This window comes from Ornithorhynchus anatinus, chromosome 7 (assembly GCF_004115215.2).
Source record: "Ornithorhynchus anatinus isolate Pmale09 chromosome 7, mOrnAna1.pri.v4, whole genome shotgun sequence".
Lineage (NCBI taxonomy): Eukaryota > Metazoa > Chordata > Mammalia > Monotremata > Ornithorhynchidae > Ornithorhynchus > Ornithorhynchus anatinus.
Window position 1 is genome coordinate 65991369 of NC_041734.1, and position 18597 is coordinate 66009965.

Here is an 18597-nt window from a genome sequence, read left to right on the forward strand (position 1 = left end):
AAGTCACTGCACTAGGCCTCAGTTAACCTCATCCATAAAATGGGACTGACTTTGAGCCCTACGTGGGACGGGGACTGTGTCCAACCTGATTAGCTTGTGTCTACCCCATTGCTTAGAAGAGTACCTGGCACATAGTAAGTGCTTAACAAATACCACAATTACTATTATTACCAACTCTGTTATCTTGGACTCTCCCAAGTGCTTAATGCAATAAGTGCTCAGTAGATATCAGTGATTGATTGATTGTGCCAGTCTTGAGTTCGAGGGCCAGGGTGTGGCCCCCCTGCCTCTCCAGACCCTGGGGCTGAGCCAAGGTGAGGAGGCAAATGCCCACCCACTGAAGGCTTGCAGCCCCCAACTCCACTGGGTCACCCCCGCCATCACCAGGACTCTCTACTCTTCTCAACTCTCACTCTGCCCCGCTGGGGTTAGTGAGTTGTGGTCACAGCTGTGTTGTGGCCTATAATATTGTCCTCTCCCAAGCTCTTAGTACAATGCTCTGCACACTGTAAGCGCTCAATAGATGCGATTGATTGTCTGGGCTGTGGCTGTGATGGCAGCAGATAAAGGAGGATCTAGTGCTGGCTAGATGGATGAATGTCCTTTCTTTTTTGTCCCCTCTGAACTCCTCTTCCCCTCTCTCTGATGATAACAATAATAATAGTAATGGTACTTGTGAAGCACTTACTAGGTACTCAGCACCGTGCTAAGCACAGGGGCAAAAATAAGATAATCAGGTCTGAAGCAGTCCCTGTTCCACAAAGAGCTTACTGTCTAAGTCAGGAAAACAGGTATGAAAAGGTCTGAGAAGCAATGTGGTCTAGTGGAAAGAGAATAGACTTGAGAGTCAGGGGACTTGGGTTCTAATCCCTTGCCTCCTGAGTGACCTTAGGCAATCAATCAAACAATCATATTTATTGAGCACTTACTATGTGCAGAGCACTGTACTAAGTGCATGAGAGAGTACAATATAAAAGAGCCCACATACTTCATTCCTCTAATGCTAACCTTCTCGCTGTACCCTGATCTCGTCTATCTCATCACTGACCTCTCACCCATGTCCTGCCTCTGGCCTGCAACACCCTCCCTCCTCATATCCAACAGACAATTACTCTTCCTTCTGCTTCAAAGCCTTATTAAAGGCACATCTCCTCAAGAGGCCTTCCCTGTCTAAGCCCTCTTTTCCCTTTCTTCAACTCCCTTCTGGGTCGCCCAGACTTGCTCGCTTTATTCATCCCCTCTCCCAGGCCCTCAGCACTTAGATATTTATCTGTATTTTATTTACATTAATATCCGCCTTCTCGTCTAGACTGTAAGCTCCTTGTGTACAGGGAATGTGCCTGTTACATTATTACAATGTAGTCTCCCAAGTGATTAGTAGAGTGCTCTGCACACAGTAATCGCTCCATAAATATGATTGACAATATAACAGACACATTCCCTGCCACAACGAGCTTATGGCCTAGAGGGGAGACAGACATTAATATAAATAAATAAACCACAGATATATATATATATACATATATATATATATGTATAAGTGCCATGGGGCTGGGAGGAGGGATGAATAAAGGGAGCGACTGGCAAGTCATTCAACTGTACCCCTGTATCCTCATTTGAAAAATGGGGATTCAATACCTATTCTCCCTCTTCTCTAGACTGTAAACCCCATATGATTACCTGGAATCTACCCAGTCCTTAGTACAGTGCTTGGTCCAGAGTAAGCGTTTAACAAATACCATTTTAAAAATTAATAAGATAGTTTATCCCCATTTTACAAATGAGGAAACTAAGTTACTTGCCCAAGGTCACATAACAGGTAGCACCCTCCTAGCACTTCTGCTCCCACTCTTTCTCCCTCCATCTGCCCCCTCCCTGAACCTCTTTCCTCTTTTTGACCCCCCCCCCGGAGTCTCCATCCCCAAATTCCACCTTGAGACCCCAAAATACGCTCGCTCAATTCAAGCCCCACAGAGAGAAAACGGGCAGGAAGCAGGATATGTTCCTGCCTCCCCTGAATCTCCCCCCCAGGGAGGAATCTCTAGCCCTACTCCCCCTCCCACCCCACACAATGCACTTCCTGTTGGCAAGATAAGACCCACAGTCCAGGGCTCCTGCTCCATGGCAGCTTTATCTTCCTCCCCCTCAGCTGCCTGCAGCTCAGGGGATTGGCATCTCCCATGGGGCAGCGGGAAAGGCCCGAGGGGGGCGAGGAGGAGGGGCAGAGGGCAGCCTGGTTGCCCAGGTCCTAGGCCCCGGATGCCAAGGGTGGGAGGGGCCCTGCTGGCCTCCGGGTGACTGGTTCTAAGGGGAGCGGAAAGCTGTCTTCAAAGGAGACTTCTGACCACCCACGGCCCCAGAAGAAATTCACCCTCCAACACCCACCCCCTCGCCCGCCCCATCCCGGAGGAGAGTGATCTGTCAGTCTCAGAGAAAGGGCCTGTTCCCAAGTCAAGCAGGGCCTGGAAGCCTTGCTCTCAGGGTGGGAGGAAAGTCCTGCTCAGACTCTTTGGTCGAGCAATGCACCCACTGAAAGAACATTGCAGAACTGGAGCGGGGGAAAATACGGGGGGGACACTGGGGACACTGTCAGCCAGACCCTGGTGTTCAGGCAGCCTCAGCCAGGTCGTCTGCTTGGCGGTACCGTAAAATCCTGAGCAAACTGACTTTCAGAGTTACAAAGTTCCTCATAAATGTCCCAGGGCCCAGCCGGGGAGGCGGAGGCGCCGTCTGCATGAGGCAGTCGTGAGTCAGCCTGAGTCAGCTCAGGTCGCTGGAAAGCATCATCCCCAAGGAACCAGCCTCTCGGCCTCAGGGTTCCCCCAGCCCAGGGTCCCCCCGGTTGCAGGACACCCCCGGCGTGGCCAGCCAGCACCGGGGGACCGGCAGCAGCCGCTGGTGGAGAAACCAGAATCCCTGCCAGGGCCAATCCTCCAATCCTGGGAGAGGAGGCAGCCCAATGGGGGCCCGGCCTGGCTCTGCATGGAGCATTCATTCCATTGCATTTATTGAGCGCTCACCGTGTGCAGAGCACTGTACTAAATGCTTGGGAGAGTACAATACAACAATAAACAGACACATTCCCTGCCCACATCGAGCTTACAGCCTGGGCGGGTGGGGCGTGCGGGGAGGATAGCGGCTGTTCTGCCTCTGATGCCACATCGACAGCCAGATTGGGTTTCAATCAGCCTGGCCCAGGCACTCTGGGAAGGTCTGACCTGGCCTGGGTCTTCCCAGACCGCAGTGGTCCCAACGAGACCTCCTGGAACTCTCGGGTGAGGGGCAGTTTGGAGGATGCTCCCAAAGGCCTAGGGGGTGCCTAGGAATCCCATCTGCCCCAGGACCCTGGGCCCACAGAACTCCAGTGCCCAGAAATCAGACAGCGACCAGTCCCTCCTGATCTCCCGAAAGCACTAAGGGCCTGAGGTTTGCCAAACTGATGGGGGATTCTGGAGTCATACTCCAATGTCAGCCCCTCCAGAAAAGCATCATGCCGGTCTGTTGTGGAGGGGCTCCGGCGGCCCCATACAAGCCCCTGAGTCGCCCACTGAAAAGAGATAAGCTGGGCTTCTGGCTACCAGGGCCTCTGAGAGTCTGGGAAGAGAGGAGGGAGACAGGGAAGGAGACTGCAAGTGGCCCAGGCTTTGCCTTGCAGGGACTCTGCTGCGGATGTGCAGCCAGCCCAGAGCTTCTGGGAGTTGCCCAGAGGCCAATCACATTGAACGGGCCCCAGATCTGGGCCCTCTGTCATCTCTACACCCAGCAAGGAGGCCTATGCGGGGCCCTTCTTGGAGTTGGACGACTAGGCTCTGCACATAGTAAGTGCTCAATAAATACGACTGAATGAAAAGGAACCCAAACCCGATCTGCCTCCTTGCAGCGTCCCAAGTTCTTTTTCCAACCAAAAAGGGATTTGGGTTTTTCAAGGAAAGACAGAAGTCGGTGCTACGGCAGGTGTCTGGACGGGTCCAGGTGCAGCGGCTAAACGATTTTTTTAATGGTATTTGTGAAGCACTTTGCACCAAGCACTGTTCTAAGTGGTGGGGTAGATACAGGCTAATTAGGTTGAACACTGTCCTTGCCTCACATAGGGTTCACAGTTGTAATCCCCATTTTACACTGGAGGGAACTGAGACATAGAGAAGTGAAGTGACTTGCCCAAGATCACACATCAGACAATTGGTGGAGGCAGGATTAGAACCCAGGCCAGTACTCTTTCCACTAAGCCACACAGCTTCTCCTCAATCTCTGAACTCGAACAGTTTTGGCCTTTCTAGCGATAACAAAGTCATTTCAGAAAAAGTCCAAGGAGCGAGGGTCCCTCCCACCCCCGCCAAAAAAACACTTTATCTCCCTCCCTCGAAGCGGGACTGACGCGAGCCCCAGGAAAAGTTCCCCCTTGGCCAGACCCTGCCACTCCCCCAAGCAGTTCTTGGATACCCAGCAAGCAGGCAAATGGGCTCCAAGGAAAGGAGTCCATGAACCCCAACTGGGCTCCCCCCAGGCATTGCCCCAGACAGAATCCCTACCCCCACCATTTGAGTGACCTTCAAACTGTTGCCCTGACACTGCACCCCTGACTCAGACCCCTCCCCCGCCCCCTTCCAACCAGGATCTCCACCTGTCCAAGACAGGGCCTGTGGCTCTGCCTACTCCTCCTCCCTCCAGTCAATCTGTCCTCGGCAACCTTGCCCGGTCTGGATTAAACCTTGCCCAGTTAGCAACCCCCATCCCCAGGGTCCTTTCACTCCAAACCAGAGGACTGTCCCAGCCCCAACAGCCTCGCTGTCCACCTGCCTATCACAGAGTCCCCCCACCCCACGGCTGTGGAAGACAGCTCCCGGGGAGGTCAGCAAACAGTCTTGCAGGCCCTCCACCCCCGCCGAGGGGCCAACTGCCCTCTGGTAGGCAACAGGTGGGCTCGGGCACCCAGGGTACCCAGCGGCCTTGGGGCCCGGAGGGGAGCACACCATTCTTTCTGCAAGGAAGATGGCAAAACAAGCCTAGAAAGGGTAAGGAACTGGCCCTATCATCACATAGCAAGTCCACAACAAACCCAGACAAACATCCCAGGAGTCTTAAAGCCCAAAACAGTGCCCTTGCCCCGCTCACTGGGCAACGCTGTCCCTTTCCTTGCAGTTTCTGGAGCCAAGGGGGAAGGCGAGTTCACAATGACAGAGCCATCCACATCCAGATGAGGCTCAGTGTGGCCCAGTGGGGGGAGGGAGTAAGGTGGGAGGCGGTAGTGGCTGTCACACCCCCAGTCTGAGTCTCCCGGCGGGCCTCCGGCTCCCCCAGTTACAGGATGTCTCCCCCGCTGGGTAGAGAGAGGAGGAGGAGAGTCCCTTGGGACCTGAGGCCACTGCTTCCTCCTCCTCCTCCTCCTGCTGCTGTTAAGGTCACAGCCCAGGGAGAGTGGCTTAGGTCCCCCTCCCGGGCCGGGCCACCCGGGCTGGACTCCCATTTTGCCCTCCTCCGAGCCTCTGGGCACATAGAGGCCGACTCGGTGCCCGCTGGCCACAGGGGTCTCCTCGATGGACCTCCTCGACCTGGAGCGGAACCGGGTCGGAGGCTGGGCCCGCAGTCCCAAAGCCTCCCCTCTGGGCCAGGGCCAGGTGGGGGTGGGGGGCAAGGGGGATGAGGGGGACAAGAGAGGCAAGAGGGGTCCGTCTTCTCCTTAGGGGAGAGGCTTGGAGCCGACGGGGGTCCAGTGAGGGGTGGGCTGGGGGAGAAGGGCCAGAGTGAGGCCTGGGTGGGGGATGGGGGGGGTGGAAGGTTGGTCCAGGGAACCCGGGGGGGTCAAATAAGCACCTGTCTGCCAGGTGTGATGGTTGCGGGGGGGGGGGGGGTTGACAAGGGGTGTGGGGTTGAGGGAGGGGAACAGGGGGCCGGGCCGCTCATCCCGGGAGCTCGGGGCGGTGCAGGGTGGTGCGGGCCCGGGTGGCAGCGGCGGGAACCTGGTGTGGCAGCCCCGGAGCGACCCTGGAGTGGCCCTGGCGCAGCCGAGCGTGAAGCCAAACAACCGGGCCGGGCCGGGCAGGGCCAGGCCAGGCCGGGCCGAGGCGACACCCGCGCGGGGAGGGGGTGGGAGGCTGGGGACGGGGAGAGGGGACGGGGCTGGAGGATGCTGGGGTCGGGGGGTTGGGGTCGGTGCTTAGAACAGCACTTTGCACATAGTAAACGCTTAACAAATACTATCACTATTAGTAGTAGTAGTAGTATTATACTTGGGGGCGGGGGCCTGGGGGGAGCTGGGGATTGGGAGAGGGGCTGGGGCTGGGCCATACCGGGGGGCTGGGGCTGGAGGTGCTGGGGGGTTGGGGACTGGGAGAGGGGCTGGGGGCAGCTAGGGACTTGGAGGGGCTGGGGCTGGGGGACCCTGGGGGGCTGGGGACGGGGAGAGGGGCTGGGGGACACTGCTGGGCTGGGGACGGGGAGAGGGGCTGGGGCTGGAGGGGCTGGGGCGGAGGATGGAGAGAGGGCCTGGAGGACACTGAGGGGCAGGGGATGGAGGGACTGGGGGGCGGAGGATGGGGAGAGGACCTGGGGGACACTGAGGAGCTGGGGCTGGAGGCGCTGGGGGGCTGGTGACGGGGAGAGGGGCTGGGGGACACTGGGGAGCTGGAGCTGGAGGGGCTGGGGGGCTGGGACAGGGACAGGAGCTTGGGGACACTGGGGGGCGGGGGATAGGGAGAGGGGCTGGGGAGGGGTCGCCACAAGGCGCTACTTTGGGGTGCGGGCAGGAGCAGGGGACGGGGACGGGGGACAGTCGGGAGGGGGGACACGGGACCAGTCAGGAGGGCGGGGAAGGGAGGGACGGGGGAAGGGGAGGAAGGGGCAGGAGCAGGGGGTCCGGGAGAAGAGGGGGCGGACGATGGGGACGGACGGAAGAAGGACAGGAGAGAGGGGGACGGGACAGTCCGCGGAACGGGGGGGACGGGGAAGGGGTCATCTCCAGAAGGGGGGCTCACTCTGTCCGGGGGCCGAGAGGTCCGGACGGGTGGGACCCCTCCCCTCCTCCCGCTCCCCTCCCCCCTTGGCTCCGCAGACCGGCCCTGCCCCCAGCAGAAGCGCTGCGCCCAGACCCCCAGCTCGTCCCCTGCCCGCTGTCCGGGGTCCGGGGTCCGGGGTCCGGGGTCCGGGGTCCGAGGTCCGGGGTCCGGGGTCCGGCCCCGCCCGCGCGCTTACATAAGTTCCCGGAGCCTCCGCCCCCCGTCCGGGCTGCCCGGACCGGACAGGACAGGACCGGGCCGCACAGGACAGGACCGGACAGGACAGGACCGGGCGAAGGGGGGGGAGGGGGAGGGGGTCCCCACCTGTCCGGGACGTCCGGAGCGAGCCCGGCCCCCCGACCCGCTCACCTCCCCGTGAAGGTCAGGCAGTCCGGCCGCTCCGACGAGTCGGGCGACTTGAGGGGGGTCGGTCCGTCCGTCCCGGGGAGTTCGGCCGCCTGTCCGCTGCGATCGGCGCGGCCCCCCGGGCCCGGCCCGGCTGCGGTCACCCCCCGCGGCGGTCACCCCCGCTCCGGACGCCCCCCGCCGCCCGCTGTCACCGTCCGGCTCGCTGCCCGCCGCCACCAGCAGGGGGCAGCACGCTCCCTCCTCCCCCCTCCTCCCCCCTCCCCGCCCGCCGGCGCGGGGCAGCTTGGGAGTCGTAGTCCTCCGGCGGAGTCCGTCCCCGCGCGAGGCACCCTGGGACTTGTAGTCCTCCTGCTGAGCCCAACGGCCCCTGGCCGCCCGCTCATAATAATGGCATTGCAAAGTAATAATAATGATAACCATCATGATACTGACGGTATTTGTTAAGGGCTTCCTGCGTGCCAAGCATTTTTTCATTCAATAGTATTTATTGAGCGCCTACCCTGTGCAGAGCACAGGACTAAGCGCTTGGGATGGACAAGTCACTGTTCTAAGCGCTGGGGTGATAACAGTAATAATGATGATGGTATTGGTTAAACGCTTACTATGCGCCAAGCACTGTACTAAGCGCTTGGAATGGACAAGTCGCTGTTCCAAGAGCTGGGGTTATAATAATAATGATGATGATGGTATTTGTTAAACGCTTACCATGCGCCAAGCACTGTGCTAAGCGCTGGGGTTGTAATAATAATCATGATGATGGTATTTGTTAAGCGCTTACCATGCGCCAAGCACTGTGCTAAGCGCTGGGGTTGTAATAATCATGATGATGATGGTATTTGTTAAGCGCTTACCATGCGCCAAGCACTGTGCTAAGCGCTGGAGTTATAATAATCATGATGATGGTATTTGTTAAGCGCTTACCATGCGCCAAGCACTGTGCTAAGCGCTGGGGTTATAATAATCATGATGATGGCATTTGTTAAACGCTTACCATGCGCCAAGCACTGTGCTAAGCGCTGGGGTTATAATAATAATAATGATGGTATTTGTTAAGCGCTTACTATGCGCCAAGCACTGTGCTAAGCGCTGGGGTTATAATAATCATGATGATGGTATTTGTTAAGCGCTTACCATGCGCCAAGTACTGTTCTAAGCGCTGGGGTTATAATAATAATGATGAGGGTATTTGTTAAGCGCTTACCATGCGCCAAGCACTGTGCTAAGCGCTGGAGTTATAATAATCATGATGATGGTATTTGTTAAGCGCTTACCATGCGCCAAGCACTGTGCTAAGCGCTGGGGTTATAATAATCATGATGATGGCATTTGTTAAACGCTTACCATGCGCCAAGCACTGTGCTAAGCGCTGGGGTTAAAATAATAATAATGATGGTATTTGTTAAGCGCTTACTATGCGCCAAGCACTGTGCTAAGCGCTGGGGTTATAATAATCATGATGATGGTATTTGTTAAGCGCTTACCATGCGCCAAGTACTGTTCTAAGCGCTGGGGTTATAATAATAATGATGATGGTATTTGTTAAGCGCTTACCATGCGCCAAGCACTGTGCTAAGCGCTGGGGTTATAATAATAATGATGATGGTATTTGTTAAGCGCTTACTATGCGCCAAGCACTGTGCTAAGCGCTGGGGTTATAATAATGATGACGGTATTTGTTAAGCGCTTACTATGCGCCAAGCACTGTTCTAAGCGCTGGGGTTATAATAATAATGATGATGGTATTTGTTAAGCGCTTACCATGCGCCAAGCACTGTGCTAAGCGCTGGGGTTGTAATAATAATGATGATGGTATTTGTGAAGCAGCGCGGCTCAGTGGCAAGAGCCAGGGCTTGGGAGTCAGAGGTCATGAGTTCGAATCCTGACTCTGCCACTTGTCAGCTGGGTGACTGTGGGCAAGTCACTTATTACCAACATTATTAACCGCTTATTAAGTGGCAAGCATTGTTCTAAGCACTGGGGTTATTATAATAATAATGACGGTATTTGTTAAGCGTTTACTATGTGCCAAGCACTGTTCTAAGCGCTGGGGTAATAATAATAATAATTATGGCATTTAAGTCCTTACTATGTGCAAAGCACTGTTCTAAGAGCTGGGGTTGTTACAAGGTAATGAGGTTGTCCCATGAGGGGCTCAAAGTCTTAATCCCCATTTTACAGATGAAGTCACTGAGGCACAGTGAAGTGACTTGCCCATAGTCACCCAGCTGACAAGTGGCAGAGTCAGGATTAGAACTCACCACCTCTGACTCCCAAGTCCAGGCTCTTTCCACTAAGCCACCATACAAGGTGATCAGGGTGTCCTATGTGGGGCTTACAGACAGTCAGATAGTCTTCATCCCCATTTTACAGATGAGAGTACTGAGGCACAGAGAAGTGAAGTGATTTGCCCAAGGTCACACAGTTGGCAAGTGGCGGAGTCATGACCTCTGACTCCCAAGCCCGGGCTCTTTCCACTGAGAAGCAGCGTGGCTCAGTGGAAAGAGCCCGGGCTTGGGAGCCAGAGGTCATGGGTTCGAATCCCGGCTCTACTACCTGTCAGCTGTGTGAGCATGGGCACGTCACTTAACTTCTCTGTGCCTCAGTTACCTCATCTGGAAAACGGGGATTAACTGTGAGCCTCACATGGGACAATCTGATGACCCTGTATCTACCCCAGTGCTTAGAACAGTCCTCGGCACATAGTAAGCGCTTAACAAATACCAACATTATTACTGAGCCACGTGTAAGCGCTTATTGCGTGCCAGTCACTGTAATAATAATAGTGGTAATAATAATAGTTCTGATATTTTTTAAGCCCTTACTTTGTGCCAGGCACTGTAATAATGAAAATAATAATAATAGCTATGATATTTGTTAAGCGCTTACTTTGTGCCAGGCACTGTAATAATGAAAATAATAATAATAGCTGTGATATTTGTTAAGCCCTTACTTTGTGCCAGGCACTGTAATAATGAAAATAATAATAATAGCTATGATATTTGTTAAGCGCTTACTTTGTGCCAGGCACTGTAATAATAAAAATAATAATAATAGCTGTGATATTTGTTAAGTGCTTACTTTGTGCCAGGCACTGTAATAATGATAATACTAATAATAGTTGTGGTATTTGTGAAGTGCTTACTTTGAGCCAGGCACTGTAATAATGATAATAATAATAATAGTTGTGATAGTTGTTAAGTGCTTACTTTGTGCCAGACACTGTAAGAATGATAACAATAATAATAATAATAGTTGTGATATTTAAGCACTTAAACTTTGTGCCAGGCACTGTAATAATAATAATAATAATAGTTTTGATATTTGTTAAGCGCTTACTTTGGGCCAGACAATGTAATAATGATAATAATAACAGTTGTGATGTTTAAGCGCTTATTTGGTGCCAGGCACTGTAATAATAATAATAATAGTTGTGGTATTTGTTAAGCACTTACTTGGTGCCAGGCACTGTACTAAGCTCTGGGGTAGTTACAAGGTAACCTGGTTAGATGAGAACTGGGGGAAATACAAGCAAATCAGCTTGGACACAATCCCCGTCCCACCCAGTGCTTAGTACAGTGACTGGCATATAGTAAGCGCTTGGCAAATGCCATAATTATCAATTATTATTATTATTATCAGGCTCACAGCTTTAATTCCCCATTTTGCAGATGCAGTAACTAAGGTACAAAGAAGTGGAGTGACTTGCTCAAGGTCTCATGGCAGAGTCGGCATTAGAACCCATGACCTTCAGGCCCCCGCTCTGTCCAGTAGGCCAGGCTGCTTAAGCCGGGTCTTTGATGGACTAAATGGTCGGCGACTCCCTGTACTTGAAGTTTCCTTTCCTCAGTCACTTTTGCATTCCATAACATCATTTACTGATCGCCCCCTGCTCTGTTCAGAGTCCTGACCTGGGTGGGAGTATCTGTATATCTGAGCATTTTTGTGTGCGGGCATTGGTACCCATGTACCTATGCCAAGTTTACATGTACAGGCCCAGAGAAGTTAAGTGACGGCCCAAGGTCAGCAGACAAGTGCTGGAGCTGGGATTAGAATCTAGGTCCCCATACTCCCAGACCCATGCTCGTTCCAGGAGATCATGTCCATCCTCCCTTTCCTCTCCCTCCAAATTCATTCACTAGTATTTATTGAGCGCTTACTGTGTGCAGAGCACTGTGGGCACAGCCTGGTCCATTCATGCATTCAGTCATATTATTGAGCACTTACTATGTTCAAAACCCTGCACTAAGTGCTTGTCCAGGCATTTATTATATCCTGATTGGATGATAGATGAGGTTCCTCCCTGGTTTCTCCCCCTTCTAGACTGCAAACTCACTGTGGGCAGGGAATGTGTCTGTTGAATTACTATATGTTGTACTCTCCCAAACGCTTAGTACAATGCTCGATAAATACGATTGGTTTCCCTGACTCCAGTGTCTCCCCCCTCTCTGGTCCGTACTTCACCCTGCTGCCCAGATGGTCTTTCCTAATAGAGTGTTCTGTTCTCCATACCTCAGAAACCTCCAGTGGTGACCTATTTCTCTCTCCGCGATAAGCAAAGACTCCTGATCAATTAGCTTTAGGGCTCTCCCCCTCATAGTTATCTACTCTCTTCTTCTCTTCTCCCACTGCATCCCAGCTCACCCTCTTTGTTCCTTCCAAGCCAACCTCTTCACTTGGACTTGCTCTCATTCCTCCCTTCCCCAGCCTCATACTCATGGACTGGAACTGCCTCCCTCTTCAAATCCACCAGACCCCAGCTCTCCCCATCTTCGAAACCCTTTGGAAATCCCATCTCCTCCAGGAGGCTTTCCCCCATTCGTTTCTCTTCTCCCAGATCACACCTTCCCACTTATCACCAATTGTGCAATAGTTTTGCAGAAACTCAGCACTTTGGCCTGACCTCGGCCCTTATGCAACACAACCTCTGTAGTAGACAACCTCCTTTTGTACCTATCAATTTTTGTACCCTGCTGTTTAAGCACTTTTTCCTCTTACCTGTAAATTATTTTGGGTCTGTCTCCCCTGTTAGATTGTAATCCTTGAGGTAGGGATCATGTCTTCAACCTATTCTCTGCTCTCCCAAGCACAATAAATGCTCAGTAAATAATAATCGATCAGTCACTGAAACTTAGTGAGTGCTTACTGTACACGTAGCAGTCAGGCCTAGTGAGAGCTCACCTCCTCCAGGAAACCTTCCCAGACTGAGCCACCCTTTCCCTCTGCTCCCCCTCCCCTCCCACCCTCTCCTCTTCCCCTTTCCTCTCCCCTCAGCACTGTGCTTCTTTGTATATATTATTTATTACCCTATTTATTTTGTTAATGAGGTGTATATTTCCTTGACTCTGTTTATCTTGATGATGTGGTCTTGTTTTGTTCTGTTGTGCTTTGCTATCTGTCTCCCCCGTTTAGACTGTGAGCCCGTTATTGGGCAGGGATTGTCTCTGTTGCCGAATTGTACGTTCCAAGCGCTTAGTACAGTGCTCTGCACATAGTAAGCCCTCAATAAATACTATTGAATTAATGAATGAATCGTATTTATTGAGGGCTTACTGTGCGCAGAGCACTGTACTGAGCGCTTGCGAGAGTACTATAGAACAATATAACAGATATGTTCCCTTTCCACATGGAGCTTACAATTTAGAGGGGGAGACAGACGTTAATACAAATAAATAAATTACAGACATGTACATAAGTGCTGTGAGGCTGGTAGGTGGGATGAATAAAGGGAGCAAGTCAGGGAGAGGAAGAAAGGAGGGGTTAGTCGGGGAAGGCCTCCTTCCCGGAGCCTCAGGCAGCCTGGAAGCAAAGAGGGAAACCTGGAAGCACACAGGGAGGCTTGGTTCCCTTTTCTTTCTGCTCAGTCTAGGGGTAGGAAGTTCTCTTGGAGTTTTTCCCGAAGAAACACCTCTGTGAAATGTGGGAGCTAAAAATGCCAGGAGGTTAAAGATGTGTGTGTGTTGGGAGGTGGGAGTGTTAGGAGGCTGGGAGGGGAAACAGAGAAGTTTGGAGGACTCTATTAGGATTCTGTGGGGTGGCAATTGGGGAGACTGAAGTGGTGGGAATAATACTTGATAATAATAATTAATAATCATCAAAATAATAGTATTTGTTAAGTGCTTACTACATTCCAGGCTCTGTACTAAGCACTGGGGTGGATTCAAGTAAATCAAGTTAGACACAGTCCCTGTCCCAGGTGGGGCTCACATTCTCAATCCCCATTTTGCAGATGAGGTAACTGAGGCACAAAAAAGTGAAGTGACTTTCCAGAGGTCACACGGCAAACAAGTGGCGGATCAGGAATGGAACCCATGGCCTTCTGTCTCCGAGGCCTGAGCTCAGGAAGGAAGCATTCATCGTAACCAAGGAGAAGAAGATTGGGGGGGGGGGGGGTGTGTGTGTGTGGTGTGTGTGTGTGTTACACCCTGATATGGATGAGCCTGAAAGCAGATTGGACTGAGATATCAAGGGGCCAGAGGGGTTTTGCAGCCCTTATGGAAGAGGTCCAGCGTTCCACAGCCCACCCCCCCACCTCTGCTCCAGGCCCAACCCACCCCCTCTCTTCCAAGCCCAGCCCCAGCCTGAAGAGTGGACCCTCAATCCTAACCTCAGGCTGAGATCTCCCAGCCACAGACCCCACCCCAGCCTGGTCTAACCCCAATCCAGCCCGAGGTCAAACCCAACAGTTATTAGGGCTCTGCTCCCAGCCAGCTCCGGCTGGCCCGGGCCCCTACCTGGCCCAGCCCCGATTCAGTCTCAGGCCCTGAGACAGTACTTCAATCCACGGGGCTAATCTTTGGTTTTGCCAGCCCCTTCAGGACTTCGCTGTGTCTGAGCTTCAACCCGCAGTCCTCTCCCCAGCCTGGACTCTTCAGCTGGCGAGGATCGAGTCTGCCAATTCGATCGCATGACACTCTCCCATGTTCTTAGTAAAGTGCTCAATAAATACCATTGGTTGATAATGAAAGACCCACGTGACCTGGAAAAGTGTCACTGTGTTATTCCGTAACAATAGTAATAATCATGGCGATATTTGTTAAGGTCTTGTCTTATGCCGTCGATTTGTCTCCGACCCATTGCGACTCCGTGGATACATCGCTCCCAGAACGCCCCACCTCCATCTGCAATCGTTCTGGTAGTGGATCCATACAGTTTTCTTGGTAAAAATAGGGAAGTGGCTTATCATTGCCTTCTTCTGCACAGAAAACTTGTCTCCACCTTTGACTCTCTCCCACGTCACTGCTGCCCAGCACAGGGGAGTTTTGACTCGTAGCAGATGGCTACGAATGAAATGGGTAGTCCTCTGCTTGACTCTCCCTTTGGTAGCCAGCCAAGACCGGTAGAGTACTGCAAACTCTCCAGGTGCCGGAACAGTGCTTGGCACATAGTAAGTGCTTAATAAATACCACCATCATCATCATTCTGAGAGGGAGTTAAGCTCTTGCTATGTACCAATGTCTCTCTCCCTGCTCTAGACTGTAAACTCGTTGTGGGTAGGGAATGTGTTATTGTTGTATTGTACTCTTCCAAACACCTAGTACAGTGCTCTGCAGACAGAAAGCGCTCAATAAATACAAGTGAATGAATGAAGTGCTGTACTGAGCGCCAGAGTAGATACAAGATAATCAGATCAGACACAGTCCCTGTCCCACAGTCTAAATAGGAGGGAGAATGGGTAATAATAATAATGATGGTATTTGTTAAGCATTTACTATGTGCAGAGCACTGTTTTAAGCGCTGGAGTAGATACAGGGTAATCAGGTTGTCCCACGTGAGGCTCACAGTTAATCCCCATTTTACAGATGAGGTAACTGAGGCACCGAGAAGTGAAGTGACTTGCCCTCAGTCACACAGCTGACAAGTGGCAGAGCCGGACTTCGAACCCATGACCTCTGACTCCCAAGCCCGGGCTCTTTCCACTGAACCACACAGGGTATTGAATCTCCTTTCTACAAATGAGGAAACTGAGGCATAGCAAAGAAAAGTGACTCGCACAAGGTCACACAGTAGGCAAGGGGCGGAACTGGGACCCAGGTCCTCTGACTCCCACTCCCCTGCCCTTTCCCATTCTTCATTCATTCATTCAATAGTATTTATTGAGCGCTTACTATGTGCAGAGCACTGTACTAAGCGCTTGGGATGAACAAGTCGGCAACAGATAGAGACAGTTCATGCCGTTTGACGGGCTTACAGTCTAATCGGGGGAGACGGACAGACAAGAACATTAGGCTTCTCTGCTTCTCAAGCACCTAGCCCAGTGCATAATCACACCAAGTTAGCACTCAATAAATGTTGCCTCTGCTTCTATTGTTGGTATTAGGCAATTTTCCCATAACACCCTGAATATACACGGAGTCTACTAAGGTAAAGGATCACTTTCTGAATCCATTTTTACACATTTACGGTAGGTATTAGGTGCTTTCTCTGTGCCAAGGCCTATTAAAGATAAAGTATAATCTAATCAATCAACTGGATTGATTGAACGCTTAATCTGTGCAGGGTGTGAAACTAAACACTCGAGGGGCCACATTATTCCTAGTAGACATGATCCCTGCACTCAGTGAGTTGACAAACTAGAGGGGTAGTAAGACACTAAAGTAATTGACTGATAGGGTGGAAGCTACAGAGTTTAAAAATATATCCACAAGTGTGGGGGGTGGGGCACTGGGATAATTAGGTAATGCAAAAGTGCTGAAGAAGCAGTGGGTGGGGAGATGAGAGATTTTTCAGGGAAGGTCCTCTGGAGGTGATGTGATGTCAGAAGGATTTTGAAGATCCGGAGAGAGCAGTAGCCTGCCAGACGAGAAGTGGGAGGGAGTTCCAGACAAGAGGAAAAGCTTCAACGAAAGGCCCGCAGCAAGAGAGAGAGTGAAAGCCAGGAATAGGGAGTAGGTTGCCTTCAGAGGAGCAAAGCGTGTGGGCTGGGTTGCAGTGTGAGATGAACGAGGAAAGGGAATAGTAGTATTTATAAAGTGCTTACTGTGTGCAGAGCACTGTCCTAAGGACTGGGAAATAATAATAACCGTGGTATTTGTTAAGCACTTACTATGTGCCAAACACTGCTCTAAGCGATGGGGTAGATACAAGGTAATCTGGCTGGACATAGTCCCTGTCCCTCATGTGGCTTCCAGTCTTAATCCCCATTTTAATAATAATAATGCTGGTATTTTTATGAGTTTACTAGGTGCCAACCACTGTTCCAAGCACTGAGGGAGATACAAGGTAATCAAGTTGTCCCACGCGGGGCTCAAAGTCTTAACCCCCCATTTTACAGATGAGGTGAATGAAGCCCAGAGAAGTGAAGTGACTTGCCCAAGGTCACACAGCAGACATGTGGCCGAGGCAGGATTAGAACCTACGTCCTTTGATGTCCGGGCCTGTGCTCTTTCCACTAGGACAAACTGCTTCTCTAAAGAATACATAGAATACATAGAATCCGACTTGTTCATTCCAAGCGCTTAGTACAGTGCTCTGCACATAGTAAGCACTCAATAAATACTATTGAATGAATACATAGGTGGGAATTAGACATGATCCCTGCCCTTTCTGGGGCTTCCAGTCAGAGAGTTGATGGAGAGCCTCCAAGCCAAGGATCAGAAGTTTCTGCTTAATGAGGAGTAGAAGGGGATATTTTTCTGAATGAATGATTTAATCAATCAGTCGTATTTATTGAGTGCTTACTGTGTGCAGAGCAGTGTACTAAGCACTTGGGTAAGTACAACAGAGTTAGTAGACACATTTCCTGCCCACAAAGAGCTCACAGTCTAGAGAGGTTGAGAAATTAAGTGTAAACTAGCTTTGAACACAAGGCAAGGGCAAACAGCGACAAATACAATTTCTTATTAAGCAGTGCCTGATGATTCTAGTCCTTCTCAGGGTTGCACCTGGAGAGGTTCCAGTACTCTACCAGTCTCGACTACGGGAGGGAAAGTCAAGCAGAGGCCTGCCCATTCCATTCCTAGTTTGGGCAGTGGCTAGCAAGTGGAAGGCAATCTGCTACAGATCAAAAGTCACGCATGCTGGGCAGCAGCGGCATGGGAGAGAGTCGAGGGCGGAGACTCGAGTTTACTGCTCGGAAGTCAGCAATGGTAAACCACTTCTGCATTTTTACCAAGGAAACTCTATGGACCCACTACCAGAACGATTGCAGTTGGAGAGGGGGGCGTTCTGGGAGAGATGTGTCCATGGTGTCGCTATGGGTCGGAAACGACTCGACAGCGTAAGACTAGACAAGACAAGATGATTCTAGCAGCTCCACCTGCAAAGAGCTGCAAATAAAATCGGCCACAGAGCACAGCCTTGTCCTTCCCTGGGCCCTGGTCCTTCTCCTGGGCTCTTGTGTTCCTTGGGGTTGGCTCAGCCCATCTAGGCCGAGTCCCCCAAGGCACCGTGGGCTTCCCCGTTGCCCCCCAGCAGCAGGACACACCCAGCCAAAAAAGACCTGAGAATCTGCGTGGCCTAGTAGGTAGAGCAAGGGCCTGACTGTCAGAAGGACTTGGGTTCTAATCCTGCCTCCATCACTTGTCTGCTATATGACCTTGGGCAAGTCACTTCACTTCTCTGGGCCTCAGTTACCTCAACTGTAAAATGGGAATTAAGCCTGTGAGCCCCCTATGGGACAGAGACTGTGTCCAACCTGATTAGCTTATATCCACCCCAGCGCTTAGTACAGTGTCTGATGCATTCATTCAACCACATTCACTGAGTGTTTACTGGGTGTAAAGCACTATACTAAGTGCTTGGGAGAGTATGATATAACAGTGAGCAGAAATATTCCCTACCCAGAATGATGTGTCGCCCTGACTTGCTCCTTTTGTTCTTCCCCCCTCCCAGCCCCACGGCACTTATGTCCATATCTGTAATTTTATTGATTTGTATTGATGTCTGTCTCTCCGGCAACTAGACTGTAAGCTCACTGTGGGCAGGGAATGTCATCGCTTTTTGTTGTGTTATACTTTCCCAAGTGCTTAGAACAGTGCTCTGCACACAGTAAGTGCTCAATAAATATGATTCAGTGAAATTAATGAATGACGGCACCTAATAAGCACTTAATAAATAACACTGATTAACAAATACCCTTAAAAAAAAAACTTCCCACTTATCTCCTGGTTCAATCTTTCTCTGGTCCCCACCCCAGGCCAAATTCCTGAGCCAGGGTTGGCTCCGTCTCCTGGGACGTCACCAGGGAGTAGCCCCTGCAGGGGTCTGCAAGGTTCCTGCCCGGTCTCTTATCTGCCCC

At 51.6% G+C, this 18597-nt stretch overlaps 1 protein-coding gene and 1 non-coding gene across 2 annotated transcripts in view; one reads left to right on the forward strand and one right to left on the reverse strand.

Moving 5' to 3' along the window:
• Positions 1-7526, reverse strand: part of TFEB (transcription factor EB) — a 49440-nt gene extending 41914 nt beyond the window's left edge. Inside the window, exon 1 of the mRNA XM_029069837.2 lies at positions 7362-7526. The gene's annotated coding sequence lies outside the window, so the exon portion shown is untranslated. The remainder of the gene's footprint in view (positions 1-7361) is intronic.
• A 9698-nt stretch (positions 7527-17224) lies between these two features.
• LOC114813427 lies at positions 17225-17362 on the forward strand. Its single transcript, XR_003761147.1, has one exon. It is a non-coding gene; the product is annotated as a small nucleolar RNA SNORA7 (small nucleolar RNA).
• Positions 17363-18597: the final 1235 nt, after the last annotated feature.